At 46.9% G+C, this 18934-nt stretch overlaps 1 long non-coding RNA gene across 25 annotated transcripts; it reads right to left on the bottom strand.

The window, feature by feature from the left end:
• Positions 1 to 262: 262 nt before the first annotated feature.
• LOC110599451 (uncharacterized) lies at positions 263 to 16332 on the bottom strand. 25 transcript variants are annotated; one of them, XR_013434293.1, is made up of 9 exons: positions 16191 to 16331; positions 15946 to 16009; positions 15555 to 15718; positions 12152 to 13690; positions 9295 to 9625; positions 7609 to 7809; positions 7199 to 7335; positions 7056 to 7111; positions 263 to 6862 (listed from the first exon to the last, which is right to left on the bottom strand). It is a non-coding gene; the product is annotated as an uncharacterized LOC110599451 (long non-coding RNA). The 25 variants fall into 25 exon arrangements; XR_013434302.1 differs by having other exon boundaries at positions 263 to 6249; positions 6726 to 6862; positions 15946 to 16329; XR_013434304.1 differs by having other exon boundaries at positions 263 to 2817; positions 6726 to 6862; positions 15946 to 16329.
• Between the last annotated feature and the right edge of the window lie 2602 nt (positions 16333 to 18934).

Here is an 18934-nt window from a genome sequence, read left to right as displayed (position 1 = left end):
ATCCTGTGAGAACATTTGGTGGGAAGCGGCACAGGGGGAAAGGGTTAGGTCAGGTTAAGGACGTCGCTGCCCACAGCCAAGATTTATCTAAGTTCGGCAAATAGAACATCCCAGAAAGATAGAATACTGCTCCAGAGAGAAAGTTTGTTAGACAGAAAATATTAACATATTGTACTAAACCTTAGGGACGATGATTACCAGTTAGTTATTTTTGTCCTTCCACCCGCCAACAGAAGTTTTTGAATCAAATAACAGAAGTTAGTGAGATAAAATTGGCCACTTTATTGGGAAATTCTGGGCCTTCGACCAAAAGTTTCTACTGTTAATTAGAAACAGACACACCCACAACCTCCCCTGGGTCCAGGATGGAGTTGGATGACGTCAGTGCGGTGGAGAGAAGCTGGTGTAGTGGCGGTGGGGTCTCCTCCATCGTCCTCTGGCCAGCCTCGTGCCTCCTGTCCCACCATATTGTGAGTCTTGGGAAGAACACACTTGTGCAAGCAGCTAAAAAAAACTGATGTTTCATTGATGGGTACCAACGGAAGGTGTAGCAAATCTAAATTGATTTTAGGTAGGTAGGTCCTGACAGGTATATTACGTAAAATGGATAAGAAAAATATGCTAGTTTGAAGTTGTGCAGAAATCTTGTCATGCTGGAGAACTTAATGTGATGGCTTCTTCTGGGTATCTCTAATATGGATCACAGTCCTGGGGTGGGTGCAGGTCAGGGAGCTGCAATCTGTCGTGTGGCCGAGGGAGACAAGACATCAATCCATCAGATCTCCTACACCATCTCCACTGTGTCTTTCAGAGCCGGCTCTTCATCAGGACAGGACAGAGGAATAGATGCTTCATTGAAAACTGACTAGGATGACTCTCTAACCTGATTGTCCCTTGTCACACTGGTTTTTGGAACCAATGATCAGTTTCTTTATAGAATGTCCTGCATTTTGTGAGATTGTTTCTTTATAGCGACAGTGTACTCCTCTTTCATGCAAACTGAAGTTGGGACTCAAGTCTTGATTCGATTCATCTTTTTTGGGGGGAGGGGAAAGAATACAAATTTTTTTAAATGATCTTTTTCTGATAACAAAACTAATTCAAATTCATTGTAGGAAATTTTAAAGCAAGCGTGTGCGCGCGCACGTGCACATACACACTAAGAATAGCCCATAATCCTATGATCCCAAGGAAAACTATATTCAGTGAATTTCTTCCCAGTCTTTTCTTCTCTGCATGTATATAAAGAGAGAATGGCCGAAGAATGAATAAATATTCTTTTTAAGAACAAAATTCTGACTATCATAGTTTCTCTGTGGCATAAGAGTGTGTGTGTTCTATCCATTGTTTGACCAGTTTTCCTACTGTAAGGTGTTTGAGTAATTCCCAATTTTTGCTCTAAAGATACAGATTGTATACAAACACCAATGTATACAATCTGTATCTTTAGAGCAAAACAGACACACCCACAACAATCAAGGTTGTATACATTGATGACAAACATCAATGTATACAACCTTATCTATCTTTTTTACAAATGGAAATACTGGTCCAGTATAACTCATGAGACTTTCGATTCACATTGATAAAATGCCATTATTGTATAAACTGGTGCAGCTACTAGCCATGGACGAGCTCCTTTTACCAAAGCTTCACCATTTTACCAAAACTTCACCAAACCAGGATTTGCTTTAAAAAATTTATAAGAGATGAAAACATAATGGTGTCCAATTTTAGTTTTCATACCTGACTATTTAAGGAATCAGAGCAAACTTCCATATGTTCATTAGATGTGTTTCTTTTTAGTCTAATCTATAGATCTTGTTGATTTGTGGAATCTTAACCATAAAAGAAGAGTAAATCTGTGTAGAGGCATGGCACAGAGAAAGCTCTTGGCATGGTGCTTGGCACAGGTGAGATGCACACTGTCTTTGCAGAGGTTCAATCAGGGGATCTCAGTTCCCTCCAGGACATGTTCCCTCCTGCAATCACAGGGGCTCTGTAATCAACCCCCAGGATGAAGCTTGGCACTCCTCCTGACCTTACCTCCCCACCTCCCACTCCTCTCACTCCAGCTGCTCCTCCTGGGCTCAGACCCATCTGGATTTGCCTCTTGGCTGAATTGCAGATGAGCTGCCCATGTACACTGGCCTGATCTGCAAAGGTGCACCCAGCCCTGCCCTGAAATCACCGTCAGTATTAGATGCCTGGCTGAGACGGCGTCACTTCTGAAAACAGCAGAAGGTGGGAGCTGGGGTGGGAAAGGAGGGAGGTGCTGATCTAAGGCATGAGGACATCCTGGGCAGCCCAGTAATATCCCACCAGGATACTTTTTAAAATTCTGTAATGGGAAGTAGAGAGAAAGTAATTTTCTATTTTAAAAAATAGCATGCCGAGAGAGCATTTTTTCCCCCTCTGTGTTCCCAGAGTGGTTTCTCTACAGCTTTCTTCTGAGGTTTCTACACCGCAGTCACTGCCAACTTGTCTGTCTCCTCCAATCAGACTGTGAGTGCCAGGAAGATGGAGGACACTTTCCCTGTTTATCTTACAGTCTCTGTCGCCCTGTGCAGTATCTGGCACCTAGAAGGTTCTGGAATGAATCACTGACTCTCTTTCTGTAAAAGGCTAGAGTCGTCAGAAGGCTCGAAGGGAAGAGCAAGAAACCCAGACATTACTGACGTCAGGTCCCTTCAGACGTGGATGCGCTGCTCTTGATGGCTGTCCATCTGCAAACAGCCGAGGGAAGTCCAGGGACGCCCCTGTCTCCAGCTGTTCCCAGGTCTTCACCTCCGCATCCCAAGTCACATTCAGCTCATCCTGTCATGGATACAGCACTTCAGCTCGGAGAAAGAGAGGGACAAAGAAAGATGGGAGGGCAGCTAGGGAGGGCCACCGAGCTGCCCTGGTGGCCACCAGGAACAGGGAATTAGATTCAAAGCAAAGAATATGTAGGTGGAGGGGGCTTTGGAGAGGGCTTTGGGCCAGCTTGACAGCCTGATCTAGTTCCTCCCCACCCACCTGCAAGTTTTAAATCATTTAAGCTCTCTTCATAGTAAATGTTCTCCAAAGAAAACAGTCTTGTCAGAAACCCACGGTGGACAAAGAGAGAAATAGAAATCAATCAATTCCCTCTTTATTTTTACTCCTGGCCCCCAAGTTGGAAAAATAATCTCCCCATATCTGGGCTCTTCCCAGGATAGAGTCGGCTGCTAGGAATAGGTTCAGGAACATACCCAACAACCCAGTCCAGACCAGAACAATTCCCTCACCCTAAGAAATCGCCCTGCCTCAGTCGAGCTGTTCCCTCCCCCACCAGACTCAGGCGCCTCTGATCTGCTTTCTGCCATTAGAGTTTCTAGAATATCACATAAATGTACTCACGTAACACATCATCTTTTGTGTTTGATCTCTTTGACTTGGGCATCGTGTTTTGGAGGTTCATCTGTGTTCCATAGATTGCTATCTTTTTCCCTTTTTATTGCCAAGTGGTATTCCATTATGTGCATATGTACAAGTTAAATTTGAATATTTATTTTTAAATTGAAAATAAATTATGTTGTAAAATAAATAATTTCTGTTTAAATTTATTAAAAACATGAAAACTATATATCAATGGGATACCAAGTGATGTTTCAATAATGCATACATTATATAATATTTAAATCAGGGTAAATATCTAACTCTTCAGACATTTATCATTTCTTTTTAGTGAAAAGATTCAAAATCTCTTTATCAAGGGGAGAAGTGCTGGGGAGTGATATCGGACAAATTATGTTGTTATTTTGGGTGCATGCAGGGATATGTAACAAATCCCATCATTATATACAACTATAATGCACCAATAAAAAAATGTGGAAAAAATAAACCTATTAAAATAAAAATAAATCACTTTTTCTAGCTTTTTAAAAAATGTATAGTACACTATTATTCTCTGTAATTTGCAATTTATTGGATAATTCACCAATTGATGGAGACTTGGGCTCTTCCAAGTTGGGGGGGGTGACTATTTCAGATGATTGGCCATTTGTATATCTTCCTCAATGAAATGTCTGTTCAAATATTCTACTTATTTTACTGTTGGATTGTTTTTTTATTATTAAAATATATTATGCTAAATTTTTGCCAACTGAATTTTCCCTATGCCCAGTCTGAGAAATAAATATCTGATTTCTGACTTACCTGCTTTATAGTACTTAAAGAGACAGATTTAATAAGAATAAAATTCAAAATATGTCCCCAGGCAAGTCTCGCTGACCTTCACAAAGTTATCTCCAATTAATTTTATGCATTTAAAAACTACACACACAAAAAGTGTGTGAGTCTGAGCCCTAAACCTGGTCAACATGACTTCTGGTTCCCTTTTTCAAGAACAAACACATAACAATTACCTGTGTAGGAAAAACCCCAGTAGTCACTGACAGCTACTTTTTTCTTATGTCAACAAATCTGACCAACCACTACCAAATCCCTCAGCTTCTTGGCACGCTGATGGGTCAATGCTGCAAGTGAGACAATTCTTAGCTGCAGGAAATTTATACCTTGGCTTACATTCCTGGAGTTTCTGATCCTAACATAGAGTCCTACACATTCCAGAGGACTTTTCTGTACAGGTCATCTCTGCCTCTGTGTTTCATCCAAATCCCTACATGACAGGACGCATAATAAACTTCGTAAGGTTGATAACTTAATAGAAGTTCCCATCCGCAGGCTGCTTACTGTGTGCCTGACCCTGGGGACTTTGAGTTCACTGCCTCACTTTAGTCTTCACATAAACCCTGACCCTGAGAAGGGGCTGCTAATACTGTTCCCACTCACAGGTGTGGAAGCTGAGGGTTAAAGAGAAGTAACTGACCATTCCAAGATCCTGCAGCTGGCCCAGGATCAGAGTTCAACCACCAGACTCCCCCCCTTCCCCCCCCCCCAGAGCTGCTGACCACTCTGGGGCACTATCTCTCATTCTGTGTATCACCATTGCATAATCTATTCAGCCAGACATGGCGGTGCTTACCCGGTAGCCTCTGGTGATGGGCACATGGGTTGGGCTCTCCTCGCTTATTTGCCCTCACTGTATTTGGAGAGATGGAAAAATGACCCTGCATTTCCCAGTCTGCCTGGCTGCAGATCTGGAGGTGACTGAGGCTCTGCGGGTGAGCTGCTTCCATACAGTTTAGAAAAGATCCGTGAGTTAAATTGTGTCCCCTAGAAGGATGTGTTGAAGTTCTAAAGTCAAATGCCCAGGGATGTGACCTTGTTTAGAAATAGGGTTTTTGCAGACATCGTCAAGTTAAAATGAGATCCTAGGGTGGACTTCCCTCTCATATGACTGGTCTCTTTATAGGAAGAGGAAAATGCCAAGGGAAGACACATGGGGACAGTGCCATGTGATGACAGGGGCAGAGTTCAGAGCAATGTGCTGTAAATCAAGGAAGGCCGTGAATTGGTGGCCACCATCATACTAGCAAGAGGCATGGAAGGTTTCTACCCAGAGTCTCTGAGGGTCTCGAGACAGCCCTGTGGTGACCTTGACTTCAGAGGTCTAGCCTCCCAAACTGTGAAGGAATCATCCCCTATTGTTTCAGGTCACCCAGTTGGTGGTACTTTGTTTTTGGAAGGCACAGGAAAGAATCCAGGAGGTGGCATGGGACAGAAAGGGTGACAGTCAAGCTGCAATAGGTTTGAGCAACTGCAGGAGCCAGTTCCAGCTGCTGTCATTACAGCTTCATGGCAACAGTGTCCTGACTCAACCACAGGATCTGGAAACCTCCAATCTAGCACTGGCCCCTGGACTCCACTTCCCCATTGCTTCTAATGTCTTGTGTGCACGCCCACTTCCCTGTATCAGATCCTTTTCGGCTCTGTTTCCTGTACTGAACCCTGATTGACACACACACTCATGCTACTAAATGTCTGGAAGACTTAAAAGAGAAGAGTCTCATACAGAAGTCCAGGTGAGCTGAAATAGAAACGCAGCCGTGGGGCCGAGGATGTCATCCCTGCCTTGACCTGCCGCTCTCCCCTCTCTGATCTCCAGGTGAAGCGTCCTTCCCTCCCTCTGACAGACTGTAGACAGACTGCATTTTTTTTTTCCAGAGCTCATACCCTAATCTTGCCCTCACCTCAGTTTGGTTTGCAACCTGGATCGGCTTGTTCTTCTGTTAACCTTTTCACTCTGGAAACTAGTCGTTCAAAATCCTGCGCTAGCCGGATGCGGTGGTGGCGGCACATCTATAATCCCAGTGGCTCAGGAGGCTGAGGCGGGAGGATTGTGAGTTCAAAGCCAGCCTCAGCAACTTATCGAGGTCCTAAGCAATTTAGCAAGACTTGTCTTAAAATAAAAACTGTTGGGAATGTTGGCTCAGTGGTTAAGCACCCCTGGGTTCCATCCCCAGTATCAAAACCACCACCAACAAATTCTATTCTTTGTGTAGTTTTGAGCTCCATTTGGCCAAAATGGAAGTTCTACATGATCTGAGAGGTAGAAGCAAAGCAGTTGTTGTTGGGCAGAAGTACAAGAAAGGGACTGGGGGCACACTCCTGTCTGCCCCGATGTCCCAGTTTTCCCCACCAGTGCCAGACCCACTGGCCACACTGCCCAGTCATGCTTTACTGTGAACTCCGCTGTGTGGTTCACACTTTACAATGGCAAATCCCTTTTCTCGATGCCCTATTTTTCCTTGTGTCCTAAGACGAAGGGCTCCCTCTGCTTGGAATCCCTGCATCTTTACCTTTTTTGGGGCTTCATACTCTTCCTTCTGGAAACAGGATGCAAGAAGGTAGATTTAGTTCCAGGCCTTCATCTTTCCTCTCTTGGCTTCATGTGGCTAACGTGGCTGTGACCCTTGTCATATTTTGAGGTCAGAAGCTGAGTGACAGAGGACAGGCAGGAATTTAAGGGTCATTGTTGGCAGTAAGATCCACGAGGGGGGAGGCGGGGGGGGGGGAGATCACGGGGCTAATTAATGCAGGTTCTGCATCTCAAGATGCCAAGAAAGCACAAAAAGATTAGAGGGTTGAGACCCCCCACACACACACATACACACTGAGAATCATCTCACCTCCTCATTATCTTTCTTGTGAGTTGCTGTTTTTATCAGGGGATGGAATCAGGAGTCTGATGATGGAAAAGGGCTGAATTAGAAAGGGTTTCTATCCAACGCTATCATTTATAGTCAGGAAAATAACCTCTATGGACTCTTACAAAGGATTTCTTCTTTGAGCTGGACCTGAGTCACGTTGCCTTACCACGAGTGGACATTAGCAGGGAAGAGGCTGGTCATGTTGTCAGGATTCCAGAGCCAAGTCACCCTCTATCTTCATGGCATTGTCCCCAAACCCCTGGGGAGGAAACAGGAATGACAGATGGCCTTGTGACTAGGCCCTGACACATTTTATCGGTCATTTTTCACGCACCTCTTTGGACTCTAAATTGCATGCATTTTAATGGAGTGTGTGACTAAACTGGCCACAACCCCGGGATGAGGACAAACTGTTTTGGCTCACCAAAGAGACAGGGCCTGACTGGAGAAGTCACTTGTCAGGCTTGGGTCATCTGTCCTCAAAGAGATTCCTGGACTATGGAAATCCTTTCTGGATACCAAATTTATTTACCTGTTTGGGAATCCTTGGAAGATACTCGCAATAGCGATGGCCACACATCTGTCTCCACCTGCAGTCTGTCTCCACCATCCCTTCTCACCCTTGGTGTCCATGACACAGGGAAGAACCACGTCTCTCCCAGCTCCAGGAAGGCTTGGGCTTGCTTCGTGCACAATCCACTTGACTGCTGGCATTATCCTCGGGAGACAGAATCTGTAATTATACCAGTCACTCTGCTGGGTAGACCTGGAGTATCCCCATGATTAGTGGAAGAGATTTACTCAAAACACAAGATGGCTCATTTTCTAGTTGGGTGTATAAGCAAAACACTGTAGAATCATAGCCCCCACTCTTCCAGCTGAAATGCCTCGGCAGCCTTCCTTTTATTCCCTGGTAATTGAAAGCAGCAGGGATGTCTCCTTAGAATCCAGCAGCAAATTTAGGATGGTGGAGGGCAGTCCTTAGAGGCCTTTTGGGGGTGGGGGTGGGGTACCGGGGATTGAACTCAAGGGCACTCAACCACTAAGCCACATCCCCAGCTCTATTTTGTATCTTATTTAGAGACAGAATCTCACTGAATTGCTTAGCACCTAACTTTTGCTGAAGCTGGCTTTGAATTTGCAATCCTCCCGCCTCAGCCTCCTGAGCTGCTGGGATTACAGGCACGCACCACCATGCCCAGCCTTCTTTTCCCCTCAAAAATTCTTAAAATATCTAATTTCCAAAGTCATTTTATATGAGTTCAGAATACAAGTTGGAAATTACAGGAAAAAAAAATATGTAAAATAGACTAAAAGTCCTCCATAATCTCATCTGGCCACAGATAACACTTACTGGCATTTTTAAATATCTATTTCCATCTTTTTGCAGTATGTGTGTGTGCACATGTGTATGGATACGTGTGTATATCCTCACCTGTGTATATTCCCACCTGTGATCTGGCTTGCAGTGCCAGCTCCTCCACCAATGAGCTACTAAGTCTTGGTTCTGCTGGTCACAGCCCGTCCAGGCCTGGTACCAAGGCATGCTGTGAGAACCTGCTCTATGCAAAGTGCTGCCCCTAAAATTTTAATGAAAGCATGGGCCTGTTGCCGAGCACCTCAAAATCTATAAGGAGACAAACACCATTTCCTAAAGCATGTCCTCGCTCTCATGGCGGGAAGCCAGGAAATTCATGGAAAGACTTCTACAGTGATTCCTGGAGGCGAGCGTGAGCGCAGGGACCTGCTGTTGAGGTGACCTCCAAGGCTGACCAGCAGCCCAGCTCTCAGTGCCTGAGAAGAGTTGTGGATCTTCTCGGGGTCAACCTGGACAGCTCAGGGCAGTGGTGGCATTTAGAATTAGGTGATAGAAGTACCATGGGTCTGAGCGATCCATCTGTTGCCATGGTACCCAGACAGCAGGAGGGGACCAGCAAGAGACAGCATCCGCTGTGTCTTCTGCCCCTTCGGCAGGAGGCAAATTATCGGGGGAGGGCCAGCCCCAGGTAGGAGTCAGGGCCCAAATCCAACCCAGGGAGACATTCCTGGCCACAGTCAGGTCTCATACTGAGGACTCTGGAAAGCTGAGCTTCATCTGTGTGTGACAAGGATGCTCGGGGCTCACCGTACCACACTGCCAGTCATGGCTGGGCTGCTCTCCTTAGAGCTCACAACAGAGTGAGACAGCTCCCCTCTTTCATCCATGAATCCTACTTACCTCACTGAGGAGCTATGCAGATGACAGGAAGCGGAAACATGGAAATGCTTGGAACAGCTGAAAGTAGTCAGCCAACGAAAAGTGTCTGAAGGGGCACTTGTGTCTGCAAAATGTAGGTCATCTTCGTTAATGCGTGGCTCTTAGAAATTGAACCTGGTCCCTTCCAGGTGGGTGGCTGAGCTGGGTCCTCTGTTGTCAGGGAAGTGCTACTGTCAGGGAAGCATCTGGTGGCCATATGTTCCTGTTAGTAAGGGTCATGACGGTGGCCCCCAGACACTTCTTCCAGGTAGGCCGTAGGCTCACTGTCTCACAGGTACACAGTCTCCACCCTCTAAAACAGGTAAGGAAACGAGACTCAGAGAAGCCAGGCTCCTAGGCCACTTGGTTACTGAGGGGCAAAGTCCAGACTCAAACCCGGAGCCGTCTGACCACAAATGGCTCCCTCAGCTGTGATGCGAGACTGTGTCCAAGTGTGACACACGGAGCTCCCTTCCACCTGGGAACAACCCAAAACTTAAAAATCCCTCAGGCTCATTTGGGTTCCTCTTATTCAGGGAAAAGTGTTCCTGGGCCTGGAGAAGTGGTAACTAGAGAGGTAGAGGGTGGGTTCTGTTTCCATCCATTCTGCAGGTACCTGCAATTCTAGTCCCACTTCAGCCCCACCCATGGCTCCCAGGAGAGCTCTATCCTGGCCCAGAACCTGCCACGCATTCAGTGCTCCACCAGCACACACTGCATAAAGGCTGCAGACCTTCCCATCCAGTGGCCAAGCTGGTTCTCATTCTATGCCCTAAGTCCTTGCTCCACTGAAAGCCATCTACAGCCTGCCTCTGACCCATGGACTCCCTTTGCTTATGATATCCTTCCTACCAGGCACACACCTCTGCACACCCTGTCACCAAGCAGAGCCCAAACTCTTCCTCCTGAACAAAACTTGCCACCGGACTCATCTCTTCCACACGATCCTTGGCACACCTGTCCGGCCCATCCCTCCAGAAGAGCCTCTCTCTTCTCACTCCTCCCCTCCACCCTCCCACTTCCAAGGTCACGGTCAGCATTTCCTCCTTGTAAAGAACCGGGCTTTGGAACTATTGTATTGTCACAGGAAGTGGGAAATTATCGAGACGCTGCATTTTTTGCCACGATGTTTGCAGAATAAAACTAACACTCGGCATATTTTAGTCCTAGCCTCTTTTAAAAATAAGATTATACATTCCAAGACTAATTTTTATATACGCATTAAGAAATTTCTCATGAGCCCGCGTGGGTACCATCCCCGCTTTCCTGTAAGAGCCATAAAGTCCAACTGCCCGTGCTTCAGGCTTACTCCCTGCCGGACACGCAGCCTCATGGAGATATCTCCAAACATACGCCAGGGCCTGTCTCTGTAAAGAGATCTAAGTCAAAGCAATGAGAATAACACCCAGGCTCCCTTCATTCATTCACTCACTCCTTCACCAGACATTTGCTGAGCATCTACTCCTTGCCAGGCACTGTTGTGGGGACTCAGCTCTGAACGGGTGTTCTGTCCAGGGAGCCAGAGAGGAGCAAGCAGGTGAGTGAGCAGACAGCTGGCTCTGGGAGGAAGGAGATGCAGAGAGCAATAGAGTCAGGGACACAGAACCAGGAGCCCCAAGCCCAGTGCTGTGGAGTGAAGAGGTTTTGCTGCGAGACCCTGGACAGAGGTCGGAAGGAGTCAGGAGCCCATGATACGCTCCAATAGAGGGATGCACAGGAGCAGAGGCCCTGGAGTGGGCGTGTGCTCTGAAAGCCAGGCACACTAGAAAGCAGTGAACCAGGCAGAGAGAGAGGCCTTAGCGCAGGCCAGGAGAGCAGCAGACCACCAGAACCTGGCAGAGGACTTGAAGCGTCTTTGGCTTCTGTCCACCTGAGCCACTGGAGGATGATTGCTGTCCCCCCCCCCATACTAGGATTTGAACCCATGGTGGTCATGTTTTAATTTATACTTTTAAAAAATGTCTCTTGCAGCCCAGCGAGGTGGCGCACACCTGTAATCCCAGTAGCTTGGGAGGCTGAGGCAGGAGGATCATGAGGTCAAAGGCAGCCTCAGCAAAAAGTGAGGCACTTAGCAACTCAGTGAGACCCTGTCTCTAAATAAAATGCAAAATAGGGCTAGGAATGTGGCTTAGGGGTTAAGTGCCCCTGAGTTCAATTCCCGGTTTCCCCATCCCAAATTCCTTTTGCTGTTGGGTGGAGAGCAGACTTGGGGGGAGGGGGAAGGGACCTAAATAAAGATAGGAAATCCAGTTTGGAGGCTATTGGTGCAGTGCTACCTGCATTCTAGGGATATCTTGGAGGTCCAGCTGGCAGGATTTCCTGAGAACTTGGATGTGAGGTATCAGAGAAGAAGGGGCCGCACCGGTGACGCAAAAATAATTTTCAAAGTGCCCTGATGCATGCATTTACACTGAAGTCTAGGGTAACCCCTGGGAGGGAAAGGTAGGAAGGGCATCTCTTTATAGATAGGGAAACTGGGGCCCAGGGCGTGAAGGGGCTCATCACACATTGCAGGTTGTAAGAGGTTGCCTAGGGATCAGAATGGAGTTTTCCCAGGGCCAGGTACCTTGCCTCATTGCCTGGCTTTCTGTTTTGAAAGAGCCCCGGAAGCAGGGCTGGGCAGGACAGAGAGGGAGGAGAAGAGGTTTCACAGGGGCCAACAAGTAGGACTGAGCACACCAGGGCAAGTGCTGAGGAGGTCGGGGGGCATGGCTGGAGGTTGTCTCTGCAGCCCCCACCACATTCTGCAAACGTCCTTCCCCATCCATAGAGGGACCACAGATGAGCGCTGTCTATTCCATCATCTCCCCCTGACCCTAGACAGTGAAGTAGATTGTACCTGTGATCACTCCTGACTTCCATTCCAGAAGCTTCTCCATGGTGGCCCAGCAGCACAGTTGTCCATGGAAGTCCTGCTGATCTCGGAACAAACGGGGAAGCCTCGACCTTTGGAGGAAACCCAGGGAGCAAATGGGATGCACTTGATACCTGATGGAGTCCCCTGATGCTGGCCAATGCTAAGAGGTTTCAGACATCTTGCCACCCTGTCATTCCTCAGGCAGAATTCTGCCCGGAAACAGAATCCAGCCCTTAGGGTTCAGAGACTTCAGTGATGGGGCTGTTTAGAGAGTGTGGGCAGGTCAAGGAAACTCAGAGTTCACCCACAGTCAGGGCTACTGCCACTTCTGGTCCTGAAGACTCCAGAGAAGAAAAGATATTCTCAAAGACTCGAGAAAACTGGCACCATGAGGAGGCAGCCACTGGACAGGAGCTGAGATCATGGGGCCACCACCGTGGTCCGAGTCACGACCCAACAGAGAAGACCTCTCGGTCTTCTGTCTCCTCCTCTGTGCCAGTGCCTCCCGTTGGCCGACTCTCAGAATCCAGAGGCAAAGGGACCCCGGGCATTGCTGTCCTCAGGCCTCCTGGTGCCCATGCAGAGCAGAGAACAGAGGAGGGGAGAGGTGGAGACGGCATGACCAGCACACCCAGAGATGCCGTCGCCCTGGGAGAGACATGTACTTAAAACCACGTCGATTTTTCATTCCTGCTTCCCATAGACCTGTGCTTAAGTTGCAGCTGGAGAAAATCAACTTCTCTGCAAAGAACATCCTGGTAAGAATGATGATTAGGTACTAAAAACCAGACACTGTGAGATCCAGATTCTGGAGGGCTTTCCAAAACAGAATTAAGCTGTCATTGGGCTTCAGATGTTGGTGATCTTCCAGGAGGCACAGGCACAAAAGCTGCCAGACTCTTGAAGTCATTCCTAGCTCCAATATTAGCATAGATGGGTCAGTGTTTTCCAAAATGGCCTGTATTATTTCTACATTTCTATAATGGAAATCGATGCCATTTTCCAGCAAGTCATCTACTAGAGTATAAACTGAGACTGCTCTGCAAATCTTTTCAGGGAAGGCACATCTTGATAATTGGGATGGAGTAGATGGGTCTTCAAGTCCCTATAAATTCCAAATCGTTAAGATGTTTTAAGACCAAAAGGAGCTGACACCGTGGCACAAGGCTGTAATCCCAGCGACTTGGGTGGCTGAGGCAGGAGGATCACAAGTTCAAAGCCAGCCTCAGCAAAAGCGAGGCACTAAGCAACTCAATGAGACTCTGTCTCCAAATAAAATGCAAAAATGGGGATGTGACTCAGGGTTGAGTGCCCCTGAGTTCAATGCCTGGTAGCCCCTCAAAACCAAACAAACAAAAGGAGCTGGCACCATGGCCACATACCAGTGACTCAGGAGGCTGAGGCAGGAGGATCACAAGTCCAAGGCCAGCCTCAGCAATTTAGTGAGACTCTGTCTCAAAATAAAAATAAATAAATAAATAAATGAAAGAACTGGGGATGTAGTTCAGTGGTAAAGCACCTCTGGAAGAAAAAGAAGGAGGAGGAGGAGGAGGAGGAGGAGGAGGAGGTGGAGGAGGAGGAGGTGGAGGAGGAAGAGGTGAAGGAGGAGGAGGTGGAGGAGGAGGAGGTGGAGGAGGAGGAGGAAGAGGGAGAGAAGGGAGAGAGAGAGAGAAAAAAAAACCACCAAAAGGAATTTATTGCATGCTATGAATACATTGTCTTATTAGTTTAAAATGTAATTTTTAAGCATAATCCTTTTTTAATTCCTTTTTTCCCCCCAAATAAAATCTAGGTTCCCACAAGAGACCAGCTGGCCTTTGGATTTGAGCAGAATTTGCAACCGATTATAAAGTCAAAGATCAATGTCTAACAAAGATCAAGTCAGCCTGGAAATCTTGTCTTTTTGTGAGCCGCGTAGGCAGCTTTCCTGATAACGTGCCCTTGCTCTCTGCTGGCATTTTGAAGGTGTTCTGCATCTGAAAAGCGCCTGCAATCTGATTTTCCTCTCAAGGCTCAGGCAGGGTGCAGGAGCACTTTCCATCCGACCTTTCTAGCATGGTTCACCAACTCTGGACTCACTGCGCAGATCCAGAGCAAGACGGGTTCCAGTGCTTCCAGAGGTGCATCATCTTTAGCTTTCCATCACCTCTGCCTTCTCCCTATTTCTACAGCACAGTATTTCTATCTTCTCACTCGTTTTTCAAGTTTCCCCTGTGACAAGCATTGTTTTAAGAAAAATAAAGTTTTTCTTTTTTTTATTTGTTCATTTTAGTTATACATGACAGTAGAGTGTGTTTTGACATATCATACCTACATGGAGTACAACTTCCCATTCTTGTGGTTGTACATCATGTGGAGTTACACTGGTCATGTGTTCATATATGAACACAGGAAAGTTATGTCCAATTCATTCTACTGTCTTTCCTATTTCCATCCCCCCTTCCTCCCATTACCCCCCTGTCCAATATGATGAACCTCCACTCCCCACCTTCCCCACCCCCCACCCAAGCCTATTGTGAGTCAACATCTGCACATCAGAGAGAACATTCAGGCTTTGGTTTTTTTTGGGATTGGCTTATTTCACTTAGCATGATAGTCTCCAGTTCCATCCATTTACCTGCAAATACCATACTCTTCTTTATGGATGAGTAATATCCCGTTGTGTATATACCACATTTCCTTTATCCATTCATCTATTGAAGAGCACCTAGGTTGGTTCCATAGTTAGCTACTGTAAATTGAGCTGCTGTGAACACTGATATGGCCGAGTCATAGGATGCTCTTTTTAAGTCCTTTGGGCATACCACGAGGAGTGGGATAACTGGGTCAAATGATGTTTCCATTTGAAGTTTTCTAAGGAATCTCCACACTGCTTTCCAGAGTGGTTGCACCGATTTGCAGTCCCACCAGCAATGTATGAGTATACCTTTCTCCCCACATCCTCGCCAACATTGATTATTACTTGATAATTGCCATTCTTACTGAAGTGAGATGAAAATCTCGGTGTAGTTTTAATTTGAATAAGATTTTTAATTATAAGAGTTTGCACTCCAGTTCCTTCTAAGAAGGGAGGATTTGGGGTTGACGGATCAGCTGGGCACAAGGAGGAAACGGCCCTTCTCCCTAGTGCTATTCAGTTGGTGGCAAGTCCCAGGACTTACAAAAAAGACAGGAAAGATGGACCTAGGACCAGCATCTCAGAGCACTCACTTTTTACCAAAACACTCAGCCGGACCCCCTTTCCAGGCCACCTATGCTTCTTCAGGTTCCCTGGCAGCACCACTACTGGTTAGCCCCAGGCCCTTGGATCTACTGACCCCAACTCTAGAATCAAGAGCCCAGCACTTCCCATGAAAGCCATGTGATGATATAAAAAAAAACATACTTTCCTAATAGCAAATGTCTGAAATCTTCCTAGGGAAGCCAGCCTCTAAAAAATACCCAGATGAACTTCGAGAGGGCAGAGGGGAGAGGCTCCAGGAGAAGAACCAAAGGGGATGGATGGTTGAAGGAAGGAGAGGAGAAAGGAGGCCAAGGCAGAGGGAAGACCTGGGGAGAGAGAAACCAGACAGCCATTGAGAGGTGAGTCCCAGGCACCAGGCTAAAGAGAATTTCTAAGAGCAAGATGCCCAGTGGCAACTATGAGTGTGAAACCCTTCTACACATCCCACCCTTCTCCCAACACACACACACACACACACACACACACACACACGGATACAATACATTCACTCATGCCTTGAGCTCTTTTTTGGTGAATGGTCTCAGTCTCCTACCTGGGGTGAGATGCAGAGGCAGATCAAGATTTCACGGAACCTAAAGCTCATGCATTGGTGAGATCTCCATCAAAGAAAAAGAATATAAAGATGTCAAACTTGGGCACAGCTTACAAAAACAATATGACCCACAGGAGCGCTTTGCCAAGGCCTCCCATCCGTGAGTGGCCCTGGAGTGACAGCCTCATTATCTTCCCATAAATCTTCCTCTGAACCAATATGACCAGGGGAAAGCCAGGCCCCACCTGGAAATTCTCAGGAATCTCAGAAGGGGGCTTTGGGCTGTCATGCTCCGCGTGCACTGGGGGAGTTCAAGCCAAGCTGACCTGGACCGTCTGGCCTGGCTGGGTACAAGTGACAGCTGGCTCATCATCATTTTCCCAATCTCAACAGCAAAGGATTATCTCCGAGGAAAGACCCAGGAGAAGGAGAAGCTAAGCAGCTGTTGCCATGCTGGGAGGGTAACTCTGAGAATTCATGTTTACAGAGGGGCTGACAGAAAGATGACCGGAGGCCTGCAGGGTGACATCGGCCTGTTTTTTAGCAGCTCTTACTGTCTTATTGGAAAATTGCTATGGAGAGATCCCCTGCCCTCTCCTCCCTCCAGCACACATGGTCAGATCTTTGCTCCACTCTGATTACCCTCGTTTTGGAGTTCAGGAAAAAAGCTAATCAGAGGGCTAACATGGCACAAGCTTTCTTCAAGTGCCATTTAGACTCCAGCCGGTTGAAGGGAATCATCGGGTGTGTGATATTAAGGAAGCATTTCCAAGTAATTAAGGCGGGAAGGTGCGGGCTCAGTATCCAGGAATGGGAGAGTGGCTGGGGGTGGTCTGCAGAAAGGGGGACACAGCTCATCTTGATCAGATCCCTCTGCACACCAACTAACCAGGACAGCCAGCTTCTTTCATTCTGACCACATGTCCAGCAGTGTTTCCTACAATTCTTGAGAATACCCACCATCTGAGATGGGTGTATTAGTTCCCCACTGCTGCTGTAACAAAACTATCACAGATTTAGTGGCTTAAAACAACACAAATTATTTTTCTTAACATCCTGGATATCAGAAGGGAACACGAGTCTCTCTGGGCTTAAAGCATCAGCAGGGCTGTGTCCCCTCTGGAGGCTCCAAGGGAGAATTTGTTTTCTCGCCCTTTCCAGCTTCCAGAAGCCAACCGCATTCCTCTGGAAAGCCATCCTGCAAGTGGGCGACATCATGTTCCTGTGGCACGTGGTCTCCTGCCTTCCTCTTCCATGTTTAGGGGCCCTTGTGATTAGGTTCATCCCCCTCGAATCATCTGGAATAATCTCTTTGAAGTCAGCTGATTCGCGACCTTGGCTCCTCTTTGCCCTAGAGTCTCACATACTCACATGTTCGGGGGATTCGGGGACTAGGATGTGGACACTTTTAGGGCTGTTATTCTGCTTGTTATGATACCGGCAGTGGGTTGCTGTCTCATCTTCCTGGAAGGTAGAGTTAAACTAGCCTCTCCTGGGACACTTGTTGGCCCCTTGACCTAGAAAGCAAGGAGAAGCCTTGATTGACTGTCCCTGCAGAGCCACTCCAGAGGACAGGGTGGGGTTCCCCAAAGGAGAGCCCAATAAAGGATAATGGGAATGGATGCCAGCAACATCACCCCTGCACATCTTACACAGCCTCCCCAATCCAGGCCCCTCCTCCAAAACATTGGCATTCCCAGATTCCTTCTATTTTTAGTGCAGAATTCAATTCTTAACTATTGCCATGAATTGATGTAATTAAGAAAAAATAAAACAAGAAAAAGGAAGGCTTCATGCTCCTTGTGCTTATGAGAGGGAAATATTTTATTTATGTTTCATTACAGAGCCCACCAAGTTTGGTCCAGATGGAACTTTTTTTTTTTTTAAATATTTTTTAGTTGCCAATGGACCTTTATTTAATTTATTTATATGCAGTGCTGAGGATTGAACCCAATGCCTCACAAATGCTTGGCAAAAGCTCTACCCCTGAGCCACAACCCCAGCCCCCAGATGGGACTCTTAACATAGCAGCCTCTTGTGGAGTCAATCTGGAGAAAAAGGAACTAGAATGTGCTTGGCTGTGACAAAGGTCAATCTGGCTTAGCTCCATACTTTATGATCTGAGAGGTTAAGTGACCTACTCAAGGTCATGCAGCAATGCAGAGGCAATACCAGTACCAACTCCTTCCAGTGAACAACCTTGCTCTGTAGGGTTGCAAGTGCCTTATAGAGAGTAGGGCCTTCCCTTATATGTCAGGTACAGCTTTGCCCCCATCATGGAGGAGGTTGCAGATGGCAGCAATATGGAGCGTGCAATATGAAAGCCAGCACTTGGGCCCATGGAGCTGGGTTAACCGCGTGTGGGGTTTGCACACAGGCAAGCTAGAGCCAAGCTGGGGGGTCCCAAGTCAGACCCACTGTCTTCAGAGTCAGTGTCTCTTATGGTTTAAAAAAGGAGAGAAAGAGATAGAAAAGAGGAACCCCTCCAGACTCTAATCTTACTAAACAAGGCAAATCCTTTGTTGTTATAGAATCAAACCCAAATCTGTCTTACAAAAGACCAAAGGAAGAGACAAAGTTCGGTACATTCTTTTTTCCTTAAACACTTGAAAGGGAAAGGATTTCATTCTTTAGCAGGAGAAATAAGTAAAATAAGTATCCCTCTAACATCAAGAATTCAGAAGCATGGCTTGTCCCCATGTACCCAGAACCAGAGGGCAGGTGGGCGTGTTTCAGGGTGTGGTTGACAGGTCATTTGGGCAGAGTCCCTGAGCCCCACCTACAACCCTTGAGCTTAACTGTCTTGCTCCAAAGTAGAGGGACTCTAAACCTGATCTCTAGGCTGTTCTTTCTTTCCCAGGTCACAGAGTCCACCAAATGTCACAGACTGGGGCTTATACCTAAGACTGGCTACTTAAGGCACCATGTCCATCAACTGATAATAATGGGTTAGAGACAGTGCTGAGACTCCAATGGGACCAACCAGTGT

Source organism: Ictidomys tridecemlineatus, chromosome 2 (assembly GCF_052094955.1).
Source record: "Ictidomys tridecemlineatus isolate mIctTri1 chromosome 2, mIctTri1.hap1, whole genome shotgun sequence".
Classification (NCBI taxonomy): Eukaryota; Metazoa; Chordata; class Mammalia; order Rodentia; family Sciuridae; genus Ictidomys; species Ictidomys tridecemlineatus.
This window is presented reverse-complemented; position numbering and strand designations above follow the sequence as displayed.